This window comes from Homalodisca vitripennis, chromosome 8, assembly GCF_021130785.1.
Source record: "Homalodisca vitripennis isolate AUS2020 chromosome 8, UT_GWSS_2.1, whole genome shotgun sequence".
In the NCBI taxonomy this organism is placed as follows: Eukaryota; Metazoa; Arthropoda; class Insecta; order Hemiptera; family Cicadellidae; genus Homalodisca; species Homalodisca vitripennis.
The window spans coordinates 126,885,189-126,907,211 of NC_060214.1; the positions used below are offsets into that span (position 1 = coordinate 126,885,189).

The window sequence follows — 22,023 nt, forward strand, 5'->3', positions numbered from 1 at the left end:
ATCGAACTCAGTGTTGCCTGTGAAGCATCATACACAAGCTTCGCTAACAGTCAGCCAAATGCCATGATGTGACCTGCACCACCACCATCGAACTCAGTGTTGCCTGTGAAGCTTCATACACAAGCTTCGCTAACAGTCAGCCAAATGCCATGATGTGACCTGCACCACCATCGAACTCAGTGTTGCCTGTGAAGCATCATACACAAGCTTCGCTAACAGTCAGCCAAATGCCATGATGTGACCTGCACCACCATCGAACTCAGTGTTGCCTGTGAAGCATCATACACAAGCTTCGCTATCAGTCAGCCAAATGCCATGATGTGACCTGCACCACCATCAAACTCAGTGTTGCCTGTGAAGCTTCATACACAAGTTTCGTCAACGGTCAGCCAAATGCTATGATGTGACCTGCACCACCATCGAACTCAGTGTTGCCTGTGAAGCATCATACACAAGCTTCGCTAACAGTCAGCCAAATGCCATGATGTGACCTGCACCACCACCATCGAACTCAGTGTTGCCTGTGAAGCATCATACACAAGCTTCGCTAACAGTCAGTCAAATGCCATGATGTGACCTGCACCACCATCGAACTCAGTGTTGCCTGTGAAGCATCATACACAAGCTTCGCTAACAGTCAGCCAAATGCCATGATGTGACCTGCACCACCACCATCGAACTCAGTGTTGCCTGTGAAGCTTCATACACAAGCTTCGCTAACAGTCAGCCAAATGCCATGATGTGACCTGCACCACCACCATCGAACTCAGTGTTGCCTGTGAAGCTTCATACACAAGCTTCGCTAACGGTCAGCCAAATGCCATTATTGGACCTGCCCATCATCGAACTCAGTGTTGCCTGTGAAGCTTCATACACAAGCTTCGCTAACGGCCAGCCAAATGCCATGATGTGACTTGCACCACCATCGAACTCAGTGTTGCCTGTAAAGCTTCATACACAAGTTTCGTCAACGGTCAGCCAAATGCTATGATGTGACCTGCACCACCATCGAACTCAGTGTTGCCTGTGAAGCTTTATACACAAGCTTCGCTAACGGTCAGCCAAATGCCATGATGTGACCTGCACCACCATCGAACTCAGTATTGCCTGTGAAGCTTCATACACAAGCTTTGTTAACGGTCAGCTAAATGCCATGATGTGACCTGCACCACCATCGAACTCAGTGTTGCCTGTGAAGCTTTATACACAAGCTTCGCTAACGGTCAGCCAAATGCCATGATGTGACCTGCACCACCATCGAACTCAGTGTTGCCTGTGAAGCTTCATACACAAGCTTCGCTAACGGTCAGCCAATCAAACTATTATTGAGATGTAAATATTGCTTTAAATTGTCTACTGATAACTGTATAATAATGTGTGACAACTGAGATGAAAATGTTACACAAAACCTCTCACACTACCTGTGCTTTGGGGCTCTGTGTGTCTTTATTGACTAAGATATACTACAAACGAGTTCCGTGACGAAGTATAAATTTTACAAATGTTACCGTTTCATACGCACATCGTAGAAACGGTATGTACATACCGGGTGTTATAAAAGTCCCCCCTCTCTTATTAACTTATTGAATACCTACGGAGTAATTTACTTCAAAGCTATTTTAAGGCAGATAACACATTTACTGGCCAGTTATTTTGAGATCTTAGAACTCAAATATATAAAACAAGTTACTAAAAAAATCAACAAGCCATTAGGAAGTCCTGGGAATACCAATAGCTGGTTTTGCCATAGCATCTCTTATTGTTTTGAGAGGCATTAAGTCCAGGTACTGTGTCAAAGTCGTCTTAATGTGTATCACCTACTAACTGGTGACCAGTAAGAGATGCTATGGCAAAACCAGCTAATGGTATGTAATTTCATACGTCAAAAACTCCTCAGTTGGTCATATAAGCAACCCCTAAAGTGAATCACTCCAATCACTACTCATGAAAAATTTAATAAGGGGGATAGGACTTCTAAGACACCCTGCATTTATTCTTTATAAGTATTCATAGATGTTATCAAAATAATAAAATATGAGAAGTCAGTTATGATAGGGAAGGTGACTTGACATGTGATGGATCAGATATTCGATCTAAAGCCTGCAACACAACATGAGGCTGACATTTAACTCAGCAACAGTCTACAGGTTGCAGAGCTTCCTGAATATCACTACAGATAGCAGGACTCCAGTAACAAAAAAAGCTTGAAATGGATCATTAAATCTGGATTGACCCGTGGATTGAATGTTCTGCCTCTGGGGTTATCGGTCGTACATGATTCAGACTGATCGTTACAACATATTGAGTAAACTGTTGCATTTTATTGCTTTCAAACATTAAGAAAAAAGTGGAAAAAATAATATACCTCACGGTATATGGCCCTTACGTTTTGTACATGGCACTACTTAGAAAATTAACAGTATTTTTGTGAATAATTGGTATAGTTTTACTATAAATTTTTGGCCAACATTGTTTGACCTAAAAATTCTGTAAGGGAAACTAAAATTATTATATAACCTAATGGTACATAAAGTGTTTAAATACTCCGTATTTGTGTGCTATAAATAGAGCTAAACATAATCACTTGATAAATTACAGTGATAGATAGCACCAGTAAGAAAACTGTACAATAATATGAGTTACGCAAAATTACTACATTCATATATAATTTAAGGAAATGCCAACAATGTTGTACCTTACTTACAACCATTATTACGTGTATTGAAGTTATTTAGAATTTGAAATTTTAAGTTATAACTTGATTTTGCCCTTTAATTTATATTGAAAGAGAAGAAAATATTTTGTGAAGCTCATTAAACTAATCAGAGACCTGCACTGGATATGCGGACCGAACTCTGTTGCAATTGTTTGTTTTCCTCATTGGCATTGAATACTTTATGATTGTCAGAGCCTAAGCTCTGACAAAAGCAAGGTCATTGTAAAATTGTGTACTATTTCTTCACTAAATTTTCTTTCTTTTTACCCATAACTGGTATTCCAAACTAACTGAAGGATATTTATTATAAAATGACATAAGGAGATAAATTTTCTGTAGTATTTCGACAATATTTTTCTATGTTTTGCGACTAAAACACAAGAGTTGAACGATTATTTTAGTTATCAGATTTACACAACGTCAAAATAACATTAAACTATGTTGGCCTCACAGCAAACATGTATTGAACCAAAACTGACACAGCCAGCGTGGGGATGTTGAGGTAGGTCGTGACTGACTATCTCAACCAACCGGTGATCTACCAGCGGATCGATAATATTATGATTCGTTACGTCATACTTTTGATATTTATACGATTTATTACATCTTTACATAATTAATGTTACATATTTTTAATTTGTTTCAACATATAAATGTCTCTAACGTAGCAGTAATTCAAAACTCTGCGGTTGATGTATGCACTTATTTATATACAGTATAAAATTATTATTTATCAAGGGTTTGTTCATTTAACAGTTTTATAATGCATTTTATGTCTTATGGTATCTTATGGTATGGATCTTATGGTATTCTTTAAGTAGTGCTTTGCCTATAAACTGTATTTATAATATAATTTTATCATCATTTTTTTATAATTACTCAGATTTGACGATTATAATATAATGGGCTTTTCATTTTTTTTTTTTACTTATATTACTTTTTTGGCTAGAAACATATTCTAACTAATGACGCGGTTACTAAGATGATTTGTTACTATTCATGGTCATTGTAAAATTGTGTACTATTTCTCCACCAAGTTTTCTTTCTTTTTATACATAACTGGTATTTCCAAAACTCTTGTAAACAGCGACTATATCTCTAAATTAACAACAAAGTTTATAACTGTAAAAACTCAATTTTTAAGTTTTTGATAAAGATTTTATATTTTTATGTTTACATGTGAAAGTAATTATCACAGTAGCGGGCTGTCAAATGTAATGTATTGCAGTTTTAATAGATTACAAAGTTAGGTTTATCCAGAAAAATTCTAAGAGATTGTCAGATATCTAAAACAGGCATTTGTGTTTGTTATTATATAACTATAAGGATGGAGAGGAAAAACGAATTAATTTGTGGATAGACATATCCTACCAGCCACAACTTGGAGTAATTCAGATTTCATTTTTGGCTATGATTTTTAAAATTACGTCAAGTTGCTACTCAACGAGAATCTGAAAACTACGTCTTGAGAATGTTTAGTTAAGACAGTATTAATGTAATTAGTTCCAACAATTATGAGGTCTACATTACCGAGTACTGTGAGATGCTGGAAGTTATAATGACATGAATAGCTTCCAGAAGTTTTGGACTCCTAGACTACATGTTTACTGTATTTATAGTAAGAGAAATATCATTAGATGCCTGCAAGGTCTCAATTAATAATAGTAATACTAGTGCTCTCTAAGCACAAGAAACTAATCTTCTATACTCAGGCGAAATTTAAACAATATAACTCGGCAGATAGGCAGATTCTCTAGATAATATAATCATTACAAGAATACACTCCTTGAGCATCATCCTTAAATATATATTACATACAATTTTCGTAATATTTAGGTCCATTTATGTTGTGTTTAATTTCAATTAAGAGGCTTCTGTTCTGAAGATATTTGAAATACAATTTTACTTGTCTCAACTAAAGTTTTACTCCGAGAAGATCGGATTCCTTTAAAAATATGGCAGTCAATACATTTAATATGTTATATTTTTGCTCATATTTAAAATTTATTTAGGATATTAGAGCATTAATATCGCTACTAAATGAATAAACATTTACTAGTGATGTTAAATTAAACTCTTTCCAATGCTCATAGATTACTCATAATTATATACAATTGTTTTGCACGTATTGTATTTTAAGGTTTTAAGTATCGTTTTAACAATTTTATGACTAACACGGAATTCAGACTTCAGGGTTGACGAATTTGAATAAATAATGAGTTTACTGTCATATTAAACACCCAATTACATTGATTTATACGTTGAGAATGTTAAAATGATGAACAAACATGATAAATATTGGGGTTTTTACTTTTTTAGAGTTGCTGCGGCGACAGAGGTGAGTGTGGAATCTAGTCTGGTGACCTCGAGATTGCAGTCCTGATATACCCAATGTTTCTCATTGCACGTTTTACTATATAAGGGTTTTAGCAAACACGAGCTAGTCAGTCGTGTTAGCTCTGGACATCTGACTGGGTGAGTAGAGCACACCTTTAGTGTTTGTGCAAGTTAAATAATCTGAACTTGTCTCTAGCAAATTCTTGTCATTTCGCATCATCTTACAATAATGCGTAATTAAAAAATTAACATTAAATGGTGTCATAAATCATTGCAACTATTTAACAAAATAATAAAAAACCTAGTAAAGTTAAACCTCGGCATTGACTTGGCATATGGGAGAAACGGATGTCTTCAAATTGTGGTTTACGGTTTTTTAAAACTTAGGATTCACAGTTCTAAATATTATTGGCCAAATTACCAAGTAACCGTTTTTTTTCAAAGTCTATTCTGTAATTTATAAAAATAAATCTTTCTTACATTAAACTAGCAAAAAGTAGAGTTAGTGGGGAGCTGGGAATGGTAAATATTTACAAAAATTTTTTCTAAAATATTGATATATAATAAACTGTATTTAAAAACATTATTAACATATTGTTAAAATCTACAATCCTTATTTCTCTTGATTACTTTATTGATTGACAAGCTAATGAATTAGTTCAGGACAAAACCGAAAGGAATTCTTCATTAATATTGAAAATTACAGGATTATTATTCTTAATTAGGTCAGGAATAATAAATTATCAATAGTTCCTTGTTTGCTTTTTGTGGTACTTTTCTATCAATTTATATAGGATCGCTCTATTTAGAGAAAATAATAACGAGTGTATATATTTAACTAAAACTAACTTTATTTAGATAAAATATTATACATTGGTTTGTTATATAATACACGTTAACATTTTATTCATCATTTAATTAATCGTAAGCTTTTATTTAAAATTTTTGTGAAATACTTGATATTATAGTAAATTATTGTAAAAACAGTTCAACTTATGTGAACTTCCATCTAATCTTAGTCTTAATAAAGTGTAATGTGTTGAAGCATATTAGATGTTTAAACATCGTCGATCGCACATATCTGACATTTAAAAGTTTCGGATACGGCAAGCAGTCTTTCCTGAATGCGAGAGGAATAGTTAATGGTTTAAGGCCTGAATGTCAGTCAATCTTGAGTTTCACAATTCTAATTGAGAAACCGTTTCAACACCACTCTTAATATGTGGAACCCTTATAAATCAATGCAATTGAGTGTTTAATATGACAGAACAATTTATCTTAAGAGCTTTCCAACTCCTTTAAATTGGATGAGGAAAACGTCTTCTTTCGTCAGAAGCGACATCGTTTACTTTCGCGATTGATAGGAGACTTTAATACGGAATTATGAAATGTATTCCGAAACAGTTCACTGGATATTTTAAATAAATTATGGGTTTTCTTTGTAATATTTCATTGGTTACGTATTACTTTTAAAAGAATTGCTTACATGTATTTGTGTTTACTGAATCAATTTTACCCTTTATATTTCAATATTGATCCTGACTTTACGATACGATGAGTTATAAGTATTCGTTTTATTCAAGTTTTGTTTATTATTTTCTGTGTAACTGTTTGGCCATTTCTGTAGTAAATAATTGAATTGCGGAGTTACGTCGTAATTTTATATTTTTACACAAGTATTAAGAAATAGGATTCAATGGCGTCGTAGCGGTCACATCTGTACCGCAGTCAGTAATTACGATAATGAGCGGCTCTTGCGATATCGCTAAAAATACCATAAACAATACGAGAGGAGGGCGGTTTGCTCGTTGTTACGAGGAAGTGGTCTAAAACGAGAATACACCATAGACACGCAGGAGTGGGGCGGAGTTCAGGGTTGAAGGCCGAGAGATATCAGCGTGCTGATCCTAGAATGTATGACGTGGCAAGTTATTCTCTATAAAACAAGCAATCGTGAATTGCACACTTTTAGTTCGTTTACCTTTGTGGTTTGGTTAGTTGGCCGGAGAGTCTCATTTATGTGAGTAATATACTTGCTAAATATTACTACTAAATAGGTCTGTTGCGGCAATTATTACGCTTTTTGTTAAAGTTTAAGAAATAGGTTTAATTAATATTTTTTGTTCGTATTCTTTGATATTTATACAATATTTTATAGGTTTATATCAACAAAAATTTACTAAGCTATCTAGTATTTTTCTGTAATGAAAATCGGTATTAGTATTAACGTCACAGAATAGATGCTCCAAATTTATGAAATGTTGTAAAGAAAAGCAGTTGTGTATGAACGTATGTAAATTACTCTCTAAGAGGTTTGTTACAAAATGCATCTCAGTATTATTAAAATTGGTCAAAACCACATAAATTATTTTACTTAGTTACCATTTTAATTTTTATACATAATTACTTTTTACTGTAAAAACTGTCTGTTATGAGACAATAGAAATGATCTAGAGTGTGAAATAGTATATTAAGGTTTATGGGTGCAGATAAACCTTATAATATTTCTTTATAGAATTAAAACATTATTTAATTCAATTTACTACTATAACAATGAGATTTTGCAAGAAAAATTTAGTTATCACCTAGAAAGTGCGGAACAAATGTACAAGAACAAGATATGCCAATTCCGCATCTCACCTATAACACGTGGTCGTTATAGCAGGATCCACTAATCGTGTATCATTGTTATTGTTCATATTCTAAATCTGTACCAAGTTACTGTAAAGCAGCGATCGTCCTTATAAAAGGTTTAAATGCTTCTAACGGTATTGTATTTAAGTCAGGCAGATCTGCAAAAGTCTTTTATGGTCGAATTTGTTTATAAGTCAGGAATCGAATTTGCGTTTAAAAATTATTTTTAACTTTAATTCAAGCTCTTAGATCGTTTAAGCAGTTAACTTCAGGAAATTGCATAATTTTATTTATAAAAAATGTATTTCTTAAAAACTCAAAAGTATATAATGTTTATAAATAATATTTTTGATGATAGCATTCCTTCAATCATCAGCGAATAAAAATACGTCACTCATTGAAACTATAAATCGTGTAAATAATGTAAAAACCTTCATATATATATATATATATATATATATATATATATATATATATATATATATATATATATTCGTATTCTAGGCCTGACCACAAGTGCCTACATTTCCTAATTTAAATCTCCTAATTTCACGTAGAGTGGCAAAAAACTGGTTCTCCTTTTTCTCTATTCAGGGAAGTTATTTTACAGAGCTATGAACTTAATTAACATATAAAGAACATTTTCCAACCCAACAATTGGTTGAACCACTATTACAGTATGGCATTTTCACTACGCGATTAATAGTTTAGCGTTTACAGTTGTCAAAGGCGTAGAATGGCAAATATTATGTCTATTTTAGAATCTTAAAACGTTTATATGCTCCAAATCGGTTTCAAGAACCACGGACCACAATTGAAGATGCATGAATTCTGCAACAAGAGTAAATATGAAAATCATATTTAAGTGTTAATAAGGAATACTCGTATTAAAACTTGTCAAGGTCTATTATATATAACCTACTGCTAACATTTCATGTGAAACATTATTTAGTTTGTTTAGATATTAAAAAGTTTGTATCATATTATTAGCTCCAAATCGATGTTTTCGTTGTTTTGTTCGTCAGAGACTGCGACAAGTAGCTAAACTAAGCACAATGTGTTACAGATGACAAGTTTGGAGTTTACCTAACAATTAAAGATTTTCTAAACATTTTATTTTTTGATGTTAGGATCATTTGTTAGGCGTCAAAGTTTCCTCAAGACATCCAAGATGATATGTTCTAATTTCCATAACAACTGCCACACTCTTTATCAGAGTGCCTAGGCAGAAATCTATGTTCTAGACGACATATGTACCAGATCTATGACAGTCGGAGCTATGTGAATCGAACAAATATTACTTGGTAACAATTAATTATGCACTGAAATGTGATCAAAGAACTCAAAAATAGAAATGAAATCTACCAAAGGGTAAGTGGTATCCATAGAGTATAAACCATTTTTAATCTAAGTGTTTCATTGGGGCGTACACATGCCCGGCCATTGGCGGTGGTTCGGAAGTCACCTTTAAGCCGTTGGTCCCCAGGTTAAGGGTTTTTTGGCCTAACTTCGCCTGGCAAACTAAGACATCTTTACTTTAATTTTTCTTTACATACGATTTCTTAACGTATATTTCTGAATAAGCTACTTGAAATGACAAATTTATAAGATTAGTAAGCAAAATGTTTAATTTACTTGTACATTTAGGAATATGTTCTCTTACAACGATTATGAAATTTGCTCAAAAAAGTGAACAGTCACTAAGGGCTTTGATTACAAAACATTTTGTTGCTAGCCTTTGGGGCCCAAAATAAAATATTTTTCAAGCATGACAATTTTGAAAACTGACGTATCTAGTGTAGCGGAACAGGGTATCATATTAAAAGACTCGGCTCCTTGAATACTAATATACCCTTAGCCATATTTAGTGATCACTGGAAACACACTTATATCGGTCGTTTTCGTAAAATAAAATATTTAAAGACATATTTACCTACGAAAAATTGTAGTGCAGTGTACAAAAGTACAAATATTTTCTTTGTGATTCGGGTTAAAGTTTATTCCATACGACGTTTGTCTATTACTTCACATGCTTAAACAAATCATTAGGCAATTTTGTAGCGTGTTTGACCAAATATATTTTCTGTATGTTTGATTTGTATTTAAAAATGTTATCTATAGCGTGTGTTCATTTGTCTTTCTACTAAACATTTCAATTTAACAGTGTTTTTGAACAGGATAAGAAAAAATTTGGACACTCTATGAAAATACGTTTTAATATTAAATTCATAGCTTTAACGCAACTCTCTTAAAACAGAAGAAATAGAAAACTATGTTTTTAAATACTCCACGTGGCAGTAATGGGTCTAAGTTTATAAAGTTGTGTTGCGTAAGTTGTAATTGATACAGTGGCGAAAATATTTATTCAATTTGACACAATTGTATTGTCACCTAACTATTTTTAACCTACCTGTCCGCAAATCTTTATCAACAGACTTCAACCATTGCATGATAAGTTTTCGCTGGTATTACATTGTATTCGCGAATGTATTGCCGTTCTTCAGTGTGTTATGCAAGACCAACATAAATAATACGACGATCTTTCCGGTGCACTTTGATCCGAAATTTAGCTCTCACAGACTTGTGAATGTTTACTCGTTTCGACAACAGTGGTTCCATCTCCCAAGAACAATTCTTAGACTTTAATAGACTTTATTCATTCAAAGTTAGAGGTAGTTGTATTATCTATTTGTATTATTAAAACTTATATAGCGGTTACATATATTTTTTGTTGATAGACCATGTCCCAATTCTTACTGTTCAGGTATCCAAATCCTCATATTACCTACTTGCCTTTCTCTTATGTGTAATTAATGACATCTTGTGGGTCACGAATATTGGTGGTAAAGTCCTTCAATCATAAAACGATTCGGTTCAATGTCTAATCTTTCCAAAATATTTATTTGGGTACGGATCCTTCATTAAATCACAGAACTGAATCACTAACTCCTAGTTTTAGTGTTTAAACACCTACAAAAGTAGTCTGTTCCAAATTATGTTATTGATACTTACGTTGGGAGTATGAGTTTTACCGTGTCAACATTGTCAAAAACATACATCTGTCTGTATCACTCTGCATCGCATTGAAAAAAAACCAATGCTACTATGGCTAACGCTGTAAAGGAACTGTTATATATGGAAATACAGCGGTGTAATTTGATGCCAAGGGGGATGGCGTGCCCAGTTCTCTGTCTTGTAGAGAATGACGTCTGGAGACAGTGCATACATTAAAGAAAATGTTCATGACGGTTATTTATCAACTTAAAATATCTTTGAAAAGAGCATAAAACGTAATTTTTGTAACATATATTTTGAAACATTGATATTTTTTACCGAAAAGGGTACATTCTCCCTTAGAGCTATAAATTTAACAATAACGAATACAGTATCTTGAAAACCCACCTTAACGCAGTATAGTCACCATAGCACCGACACTTCACTGATTACCGTACTGAAACGTTAAAGAATTATCGATCTGGAACTACAAGACGAAAGCCTTGATGTGAACATGAACCCTATCTTTGTTCTGTCTGTGACGAGACGATGCGAATTACAACTTATCAGCGACTGTGAGGTCCACAGTGACCTGTGTAATCTGCACTTGTGACTCCGCAGCTCCCGTCTCGCAGTGTGCAGTTTATATAAACTCTTGTTTACAGGAAATCAGGAAATTACTTTGTCTTCGGCAAAAACTTATCGGCGACTGTGAGGTCCACAGTGACCTGTGTAATCTGCACTTGTGACTCCGCAGCTCCCGTCTCGCAGTGTGCAGTTTATATAAACTCTTGTTTACAGGAAATCAGGAAATTACTTTGTCTTCGGCAAAAACTTATCGGCGACTGTGAGGTCCACAGTGACCTGTGTAATCTGCACTTGTGACTCCGCAGCTCCCGTCTCGCAGTGTGCAGTTTATATAAACTCTTGTTTACAGGAAAATCAGGAAATTACTTTGTCTTCGGCAAAAAACTTATCGGCGACTGTGAGGTCCACAGTGACCTGTGTAATCTGCACTTGTGACTCCGCAGCTCCCGTCTCGCAGTGTGCAGTTTATATAAACTCTTGTTTACAGGAAATCAGGAAATTACTTTGTCTTCGGCAAAAACTTATCGGCGACTGTGAGGTCCACAGTGACCTGTGTAATCTGCACTTGTGACTCCGCAGCTCCGTCTCGCAGTGTGCAGTTTATATAAACTCTTGTTTACAGGAAATCAGGAAATTACTTTGTCTTCGGCAAAAACTTATCGGCGACTGTGAGGTCCACAGTGACCTGTGTAATCTGCACTTGTGACTCCGCAGCTCCCGTCTCGCAGTGTGCAGTTTATATAAACTCTTGTTTACAGGAAATCAGGAAATTACTTTGTCTTCGGCAAAAACTTATCGGCGACTGTGAGGTCCACAGTGACCTGTGTAATCTGCACTTGTGACTCCGCAGCTCCCGTCTCGCAGTGTGCAGTTTATATAAACTCTTGTTTACAGGAAATCAGGAAATTACTTTGTCTTCGGCAAAAACTTATCGGCGACTGTGAGGTCCACAGTGACCTGTGTAATCTGCACTTGTGACTCCGCAGCTCCCCGTCTCGCAGTGTGCAGTTTATATAAACTCTTGTTTACAGGAAATCAGGAAATTACTTTGTCTTCGGCAAAAACTTATCGGCGACTGTGAGGTCCTGTGTAATCTGCACTTGTGACTCCGCAGCTCCCGTCTCGCAGTGTGCAGTTTATATAAAACTCTTGTTTACAGGAAATCAGGAAATTACTTTGTCTTCGGCAAAAACTTATCGGCGACTGTGAGGTCCACAGTGACCTGTGTAATCTGCACTTGTGACTCCGCAGCTCCCGTCTCGCAGTGTGCAGTTTATATAAACTCTTGTTTACAGGAAATCAGGAAATTACTTTGTCTTCGGCAAAAACTTATCGGCGACTGTGAGGTCCACAGTGACCTGTGTAATCTGCACTTGTGACTTGCAGTTTATATAAACTCACCGCAGCTCCCTGTGTAATCTGCACTTGTGACTCCGCAGCTCCCGTCTCGCAGTGTGCAGTTTATATAAACTCTTGTTTACAGGAAAGCAGGAAATTACTTTGTCTTCGGCAAAAACTTATCGGCGAAGTACCGACATGTATTACATGTACATGTATATATATGAGGTGTAATGGTGATCGCTCCGTCGCTCCCTATCTGTAAACACCAACACTAATTTATTGTGACCGCTTTGAAGACCGTATTGTATAAATAAAACACAGGGTGTGACAAAAGTTATCCAGAACCGCACTATATAAGTCGAAAGTGTTAAATAAATTAAAAGCCTATTTTGTGAAGCGTTTCTCAGTACATAACTGTTTCTCAAATAACTTACGTCAAATGGTACATGCCTAATAACTACTTAACAATTAAATAACAATAACATACAAAACAGCATAAAACTATAACAAACATTACAAAAGCAGTAAAAACGCTGTGACAAACATTTTTAGGTAAGCCAATAATAGAAAAAAGAAATAACAATTATGTAAGTAAACTATGTAAAGGTTCTAAAACCTACAAACTAATCAAAACAATCCCTACTTAATATAAAATTTCCTTAGTACCAAATATCGAAACATGTACATGTAACTTATTTAACTAGGAGTAGTAAATGACTAAATGATTGTATTGTAGTTAAACTGCTGATATCGTTATCTAAAACCTACTTTTATTGTGTTTCAGAAATATTGACCTTCACCTTCTACTGACAAGGAAATATTCTTGTATTTGTACACATTTGAGTAACTGTCTCGCACTCCTAAAGGATAACAGGTGAGTAGAGTTATTACTGTATATCTGTGAGTGGTAGGCCTACTATTATAGACGAGCAAGGAATGATGTCGTTTAATTGTGTTGCTCGTGGTATCTCTTGTATTGTAGGCGCTAGCTGTGCTTTTTCGAACTTCTTTTGTTTCTTGGCTTATGTGACAGTACTAAATATCACAGTAGAACTAAAAAAACATGTAAAATTTCTGGTGCATAATATTTTTACTATTTAACGTCTATTAAGAAACTATAAGTTATTATAATTTACTAACGCCCAAAAAAATTAAAATTTTACCCTTCAGTGGTGTGTTGTGTTGTGTGACGAGTTTATTTTTGTCTATATTACAACATTCGTTCCATGTTAATTATGAGTGCAGACGAAGAAGTACTTCGTAGTAATTTGTAGAAAAATAATAATAACTTAACTTTTGTAAAAAATCATTGAAATCTATGTTAGCTATGGAAGTATATAAAAATGTATATATATACAAAGGAATACGTATGGAATAACGAAAAATACTATATTTGTTTGCATATCATACGTTTGCATAATCATTCTATCTTGCATAACAAGTGTTCAAAGTTTAGATAGTAATAATAATAATAATAATATTTTGTCTAGTTAATGTAAAATTTTGAATTAGTAAATATTGAAAAATTAACTCTATTGGCCTAAAAGCTAGTTCTACTTAGTTATTACTAAGGGATGACTTTTTCCCGCTTTACGGACCACTCCAATCATTATGTTATTGTTTTTCCTTTCCGCATTGCAGGCATTAATAAAAGACTAACTCGAATTTAATTGTGAATTCATAATCTACAAATGAGCAGATTAATCGAAGAAATTAGACTCATACATTTATGTACAAGTTACTTATAGGTAGATTTGTATCTGGTTGAGAGGCAAATCATTACTTCACGACTCTATCAGTTAGTTGCATGACAGGATGAGTACCGAAGAGTTGTTTAATATATATATATATATATATATATATATATATATATATATATATTACACGCATTGATGGAATTTTTATTTATTAACTAAAATAACAATATAAAAGCACGTTACTTTGGCAGTTAAGTACAGTCAAAATTGAAAAATATACTAATTCCCACAGTTTTAATATTGATTATACACCCACACTGTTTTAATACACACAAATATTGAATAATTATACATAGCATTTATTGCTTCTGGATATTGACCAAATTGACTACTCACTAAGTTTAAGTGGGTTTACAAAGAAGTAGAGTTGTTTCATTTGATGAAACTAATACTTGTTGTCACCGTTATAAATACAAATATAATTTTCAGGTTCCCAACCACGTGAGAATGGTGGGTTTAGTGGCTACATCGGTGATGTGCGCCAGCATGGCTGCTGTGGCGTTCGTTCTATGTTTCTATCTGTACGTGAAGATGGTCTACCGTTACTTCGAGAAGCGCGGCATCCCCTACGACAACCCCACATTCCCGTTCGGCAGTTTCGCGTCTCTCGCACAGCTCAGGAAGCCGTACCACGACATCCTGGTCGACATGTACAACAAGTACAAGTCGCACAAGATGGTCGGATTCTTCTCCCTCTGGAAGAAAGAGATCCTCATCACCGACCCCGAGATTCTAAAATCGATTTTGATCAGAGACTTCAACGTGTTCCACGACAGAGGGGTGTACTCCAACAAGCTGGAGGACCCTCTGTCTGCTAATCTGTTCGCCCTCCACGGGGACGTGTGGAGGTCCACGAGGAACAAGGTCACCCCCACATTTCTCCTCCGGCAAGATAAAGGGGATGCTGTCCATCATCGTGCAGTGTGCCAACCAGGTGGTCAGGTACGTGGACATGCTGAACGACCAGATCGTGGAGTTCCAGCCTCTGTTCTCCAGGTACGGGTTGGCCGTCATCTCCAACGGCGCCTTCAGCCTCGACTGTGACGTCCTGAAGACGAGGGACTCCATGTTCGTGAAGATGGCCGGTGAGACGTTCGCACCCACCTTGGAGAGGCTCGTGTCCACCTTCATACGGTTCAACAACAACGGGTTCGCGAAGCACCTGAAGATGAGGATCATGCCACAGTCCGTCTGCGACTTCTTCATGGACATGTTCACGAACGCTGTGAAGCACCGCGAGGTCACCGGAGAGATCAGAAGTGACTACCTTCAACTGCTCATCCAGCTCAGGCAGAGCGGTCTCAAGGCCCAAAGTAAGATATTATCAACTAGTACAAGTACTAACATTTCAAATTGGAATTTTTTTACAGAGATATTCTAAAATATCTAAAAAAATTGTGATACACTGCACATCAGCAATACTTGATACCCTAAAAAATTAAAATCTTCTTAATAAGTGAGCGATAAGGGCACCGACTAAAATAATTCACATGTTTTAAATTTTAAAACATTTACAGTACAGTGTTCTAAACATCTGACATGATTGATGATCTAAATATGAATTATCCATTATATAGTTAGCAAAACATGTTAAGTTACAGGTCAACAATTATTGTGGTTGACATCTTTCATCTATAAGTATTAAAACACTCATTATAGATGGAACACTTCCAAACATTCGTCTTATCTGAATCATTTATCTATCGATGGTGATGGAATGACAAACACAATAAAGATAGTTTATCCCTGAATATTAGTATGTTGAGTTAATATGATGTTAGCTATGTATGTAATGTTTATCCTAATACGTGTATGTTGTTAATTGTAACAATTTCTAAGATTCAAAAGTTTAAATCGTCACAAGACCACAATTGCATTAATGTGAAATAGTTTGAAATTTTTTTAATATAAACTGATTGGTATATTTATTTTCTCCTTCAATGTGGTATGCTCTTTTTTGTTCAAAATGAGAAAATTTACCAGTAAATATTTGGAAAAATTAAATTCTAATGGTGCCAAATTTCAAACTATCATGCATAATGCAGTAAAATACGAAATGAGACATAGTTGGTAGTTTCCATACTCTAAAGTACAGAAATAGCCCATGCCTCTAGTTTCGATCTTCACGTAGGCTATGTCCCGGAAATATAATTTCAATGATTAAATTACTACTAAATCCTGTAGTCTCATTGGAATAGATTTTAAAGATAAACATTCTGGAATTACAACAGTCCATGACATACCAAAAGCAATAAAATAATGTGTACCATAAATTCCTGATGGCTTTTGTAGTGGTTAGATGCAACACTTGCTCGTATATCCTCGATGTATTCAGTGTAGACTTTACTGTTCTCCAGATAACGAGGTGGAGTTCACGGAGATGGAGCTGGTCACCGAGGCATTCGTGTTCATCTTGGCCGGGTCAGAGACAACATCGCGGGCCATGAGTTTCTGTCTGTACGAGCTGGCGCAGAACCCAGAGATACAAGAGAAAGTACGGGCCGAGGTGGACTCACTCACGGAGATGAACTATGAGACCCTCAACACGCTGGAGTACCTCGAGATGGTCATTGACGGTAAGATTTGAGGCTGAAAACACTCTGTCTTATCTGCATCACTGTTGTCACACATTTTGGAGTTAAGGGTTGCTGCCCTGTGGCTGCGATGTGACCATTGCCAGTTTTTGTAGGGCGGTTGGGTTTGCGACAACATTGGCGAAGACATACATGCAGCAACATTGAATGCTCATATACATTTAAACATAATTCATAAAAAAGGTTCTAGGATATTTTATATACCAACTAACACACTTTCTGAGGTTTTCAAAGAGTTTCACATCCTATAAAATCTAATTGTCGATCAAAATTCCTCTTTGTGTCAAAACTTTCTTCTCTAAAGGCAGATTTCATAGGCCGTTCTTTGAAACAATGTAGATGGTGGTTTAACACAAAACGGCATCTCTGTCGAAAGTGGTGGTTCAAATGACAGTGTGGTTTGTTTTATCGAGGTTATTATATAGAATTAATTTTAGTGGATACTACGTAAAATGAGGATCTTACATATAACCTCAAAAAAAAAAAACAAAAAAAAACAAAAAACAAATGTTTGATTTTGCCTTTTAACTATGTAATAATTACACGAAACTTTGCACACTATGCACACATTTGTATTTTATACCGAACGTACTCTAAAAACCTCATTTAAAACAACTTTTGTTTTTGGTCTCACACACACTTCTGAATTACACCCTCCGAAAGTGTATTTTATTAAGGAGTAGGTTGTATTGAATTGTACTAATCGAAATATATGTTTACACTGACCATCTCAGAAATAAAATCTCACGTTTATTGCGGAGCTCTCAATCGACTAAGGCATAACAGTCTGTAGTGATAATATCTTACAAGTTAAATTGCCCAATCGTATTATATAAGTTTGAGCCTCACATATTCAAGCACCCTATCTATTTATAGAAATTTATGTGTATGAACAGCTGTAATAAATTCTTCACAACATGAATATTAGCTGATATGAAGAAGAAATTTACGTTGCAAAAACGATTCTATCTATGAACAGTTAGACAGTAAATACATTGAACCCATATTTACAGTATACATGATTGTATTGCAGAGACGCTGAGGAAGTACCCTCCCCTGCCCTTCCTGAACCGCGAGTGTAACACCGATTACAAGGTCCCAGAAACGGGCTTCACCATAGAGAAGGGCACGCAGGTCCTTGTGTCCACCCGAGGACTCCACAATGATCCGGATCTCTACCCGGAGCCGGAGAAGTTCATCCCTGAACGCTTCAGCAAAGAGAACAGGATGAACATCAAGCCCTGCACATATATGCCTTTCGGCGAGGGCCAGAGGGCTTGCATAGGTGAGAACAGACACAGTTTATAGGATAGAGGGGACACGGTTCCCATTACAATCTAGGAGTGGATTGCAGTCAAGGTATTAACACAATATCTCACTATCATCATAACATTTGGTAAAAGAAGAATAATAACATTTAAAAAAGACGCTTTGATATTTTTACGGCTAGAGTGTTATATTTCAACACTTCTGCAGTATACATACGATGAAATAAGTATTAACCGATTGTTTGATCGTAAAGAACCCGAGTGAGTGAACCACAGAACGATGCTTGGTAATCGACCTGAGAAGTTCCTCTCGTTCGACTTAACTTAGCTCATTCATGAAATACGTATACGGTGAAAAATATTAAAACCGATTATTCGGTCGTAAAGAACCGACTTAATGAATCACAATCGATCTGAGAAGTACCTCTCGTTCATCTTAGCTCATTCCGAAGCCATGTATATCAAATTGTGCAAATTTTAAAATCAGTTCTCAAAACAAATCATTTCTGTTTCAACGATAACTCAACATCTGTTGGAAAAAACTTTCGTGAAAGCTATTGAACTTTCAATAAACTCGTATTGAAATCAACGATATATTGTATGGAACAATTCAACAAACTCAACCAAAAACTCACCAAACTCCAATTTCTTAAATTTTGCTCTCCGCTCTATTCACTCTAAGATTGAACCAAGTTGAAAGATACTTCAAACTCCTCTAAAGCCCTTTGAATCCACCTGAATAGATGATTAACATGGATCTTTTACATTGACAATTTCTGTTATTGTACAAACATTTATACCTTCAAATTTTGCCCACTTTAGGTAACCAGGCAACTTGCGAATTGATTCACTTCCCACCTTTCCTACGAAGTAGTGTTTGGTGATTATTTTTTAATTTGTTGAAACATTTACTCTTTCAGAGAATTCAGACTTATAGAAAAATTTAATTTTACATCCTGTAGTGTAGTCATTCAGAAGATTAATTATTCCTGTACCGTAATTTGGGTAGAATAAAGGTAAATAAATGATCATTATTTATTCAATGGTAGCTCTTTTGGTTTTAGATTAAACATTTTAAATTTAGCATTGGCCAGGCAATCCATATTGTTAATTTAATGCTAACAAAGCTATTAACACTTGATTTGGAAATAGTTCTCATAAAACGTCATTGTAATGGTGAACAATCAGACTGTCTATTATATGCTAATTACTATCATTATTCACCACACATCTTGCACAAGTAGAAATGTGGAAATTGCAGAAACATGATAAACTCACATCAAGATAATGCATGCTCTAGGAACTTTGTGTTGTTTAGTTTCAAATGTTTGGACATTTACAATTAATTAGTGATTGTGTCTATACATTTTATTCAGAACTCAAGTTACATTAGACATTAATACCCGAGTTACGTTTAGAAAATTCACATTACATTTCTTAATTTGGTTATCATTAATTTTCCATTTCAATTTTAAGACATTAATTGTGATTAATATTCCAACTTTATTCATAACACTAATTTTTACTTAATGACTTTACTTTAATGACAGTAGTTTATAGTTTTAATTCCTTGGTTTCTTTGTTAATATTTGTATTTCCACACTCAGTGACGAACAGAGTGGAGTGGGAACAAAAAATATTTAAAAATATAATATTATTAAGTTTTTACTGAATATTAGAGTATGGAATTTCAAAATGAAAGCCTCACTACAAATAGTAATTGTTATAACAATGTTGTTGTAAGATTATTTTGCACATGTTGAGCAATCATGTGTGAATGAGAGTTGCAGAATTTATGTTACCTTAAAGAGCCCAAAACCTTTTCCTGTCCAAATACATCCGCTTTAAATAGTGTTTTTTCAGTGTCGCTGGTTCCCGAGCGGAGGGCAAGGACTGCAGGGGAGGGTCTGGGGGTGTGATCTTCACAGCTGGGCGTGATAGTGTACCAGTCTCTGTCTCTGACTCTCTCTGTCTCTGTGTCTCTTGCACTGCCCAGACAATTGTAATTCTGAGCTCAATACTGGACAGGTTCATTTTGAATTCAGTGTTTGGGAAATAATTCACAATGACACGGTATCATTGTTTTCTCTTAGTAAAGCAAGAGTGTCTAAACACATAATGTGTTTACACATATTAAGGCACAATATTTTAATATGATTTGTATAGATAATTAGTACAAATCTATATGAGTCTTTACCTACATAACGAGTGTGTTCGGTCACAATAAAATTATAGTTTTTATTATTAAAATCCATTTACTGTGATTTCCTAATACTCGTAATCAGTATGTGAAGTTTCACTTTGTCGTAAATTTTGAGCATTCAGTAAATTACTGGTTAAACTTTCACAAAACTAAACGTGGTTCATATAAATAATGTACGACATTGCAACTCTCTGTAACTTGAAACGTTTTTGGTCTGCGTTCTCACAAATTGGTCACAGTGAACCCATGTAATAGGCTGAAAAGTTAAAAACCATTAGTTACATCAGGAAGCCACAGTAAACCGGGGTTTCCCCTGCTTGTTGACCGAACACACCAAGACTGTCATCAACTAAATACATATCGTACAACGTAAATATAAAATTTATGGTCTACTTAGTAAGGTTATAAATTTGAAACATTCTCGATATGATATTGCAAAGTTAGATGAAAAACATAAAAACGTGAATTGATCTTGCTCTCAAAATTAAAGAGGAATATTGCATGAACAGTTTAATTGTAATGTAATGTTATTACTTCAGTTAGATAAATAAACATTTATAACATGTGTCTGACCTTGTGTTTTGTGTGGTGAAGGTCAAAGGTTCGCCAAGGTCGTGATGAAGGTCGGGATCTCCACGTTCCTGAGAAACTACGAAATACACAGCACCCCAGTGACACCGTACCCTGTGCAGTTCGAGCCCAAGAACATGCTGACCACCGAGCTTGGGAGTTGCCGACTCCGCGTAGAGAAACGCGGACAGTTCCGGTTCTTCTCGTGAACACAAACACGAACACACATCTACACCAGTAGTAGTTCACTTCGCTCTTTTATGTACATTACTAAATTCTTACAATTAAGTTCGTTGGAGGAGGAGTAGGCTAAGTCTGATGGTTGTTTTAGCTCATACATACTCATTGTGATATACCCATTAATTATTATCCTTCTTCCGATTGAGAATGTGCAGAATAATGCTTTTCTGAGGTTATGTTGTAAATATTAATTTTATCGTATGTTTTACTACTATAATAAACCTTTTTATTACATATACCAGTGTTTTATTGACGTCTACCTACATCTATGCTAGTGAAAAAGTGATGAAACATACTTATGCTATTAAAAGTATTTGTAATAAATACAAGTGCATATCCACTGTAACTATTGTTGTATGGCACTTCTAGGATCTACAAACGTACAATATTATTCTACAGGTTTATTAACCTTTGAATTAAATTTTAACTTTATTTTCCTTTATTTTTACCTCTCAGCTTAATAAAAAGGTAAAATATACTTCATTTTACGTTTTTTGATTCTCAAAAGTTTTATGTACTCTATAATGTTTGATTATTTGTTTCATAAAGTATTTAATCGTAATGTTTATTGCACAACATTATTGAAATTATTATTTGTTAAATTATTTTTAGTTTTTGTTTACCTTGACCGTTTTAAATGTAGTTTCTCAACATATGCGGTCCATTTTCGTAGAATCCACTTGATATTAGGACTGCAAGTTTTACTCAACTCGGAGGCTAACGGATTACAAGTATATAGAGAATATAGTCGTTTAATTTATTGCTGTTCAATTGGCAGCTT

General features: G+C 34.9%; 1 pseudogene; it reads left to right on the forward strand.

The window, feature by feature from the left end:
• The first annotated feature begins 5,111 nt into the window (after positions 1-5,111).
• On the forward strand, positions 5,112-21,478 carry LOC124368298 (annotated as a pseudogene).
• Positions 21,479-22,023: the final 545 nt, after the last annotated feature.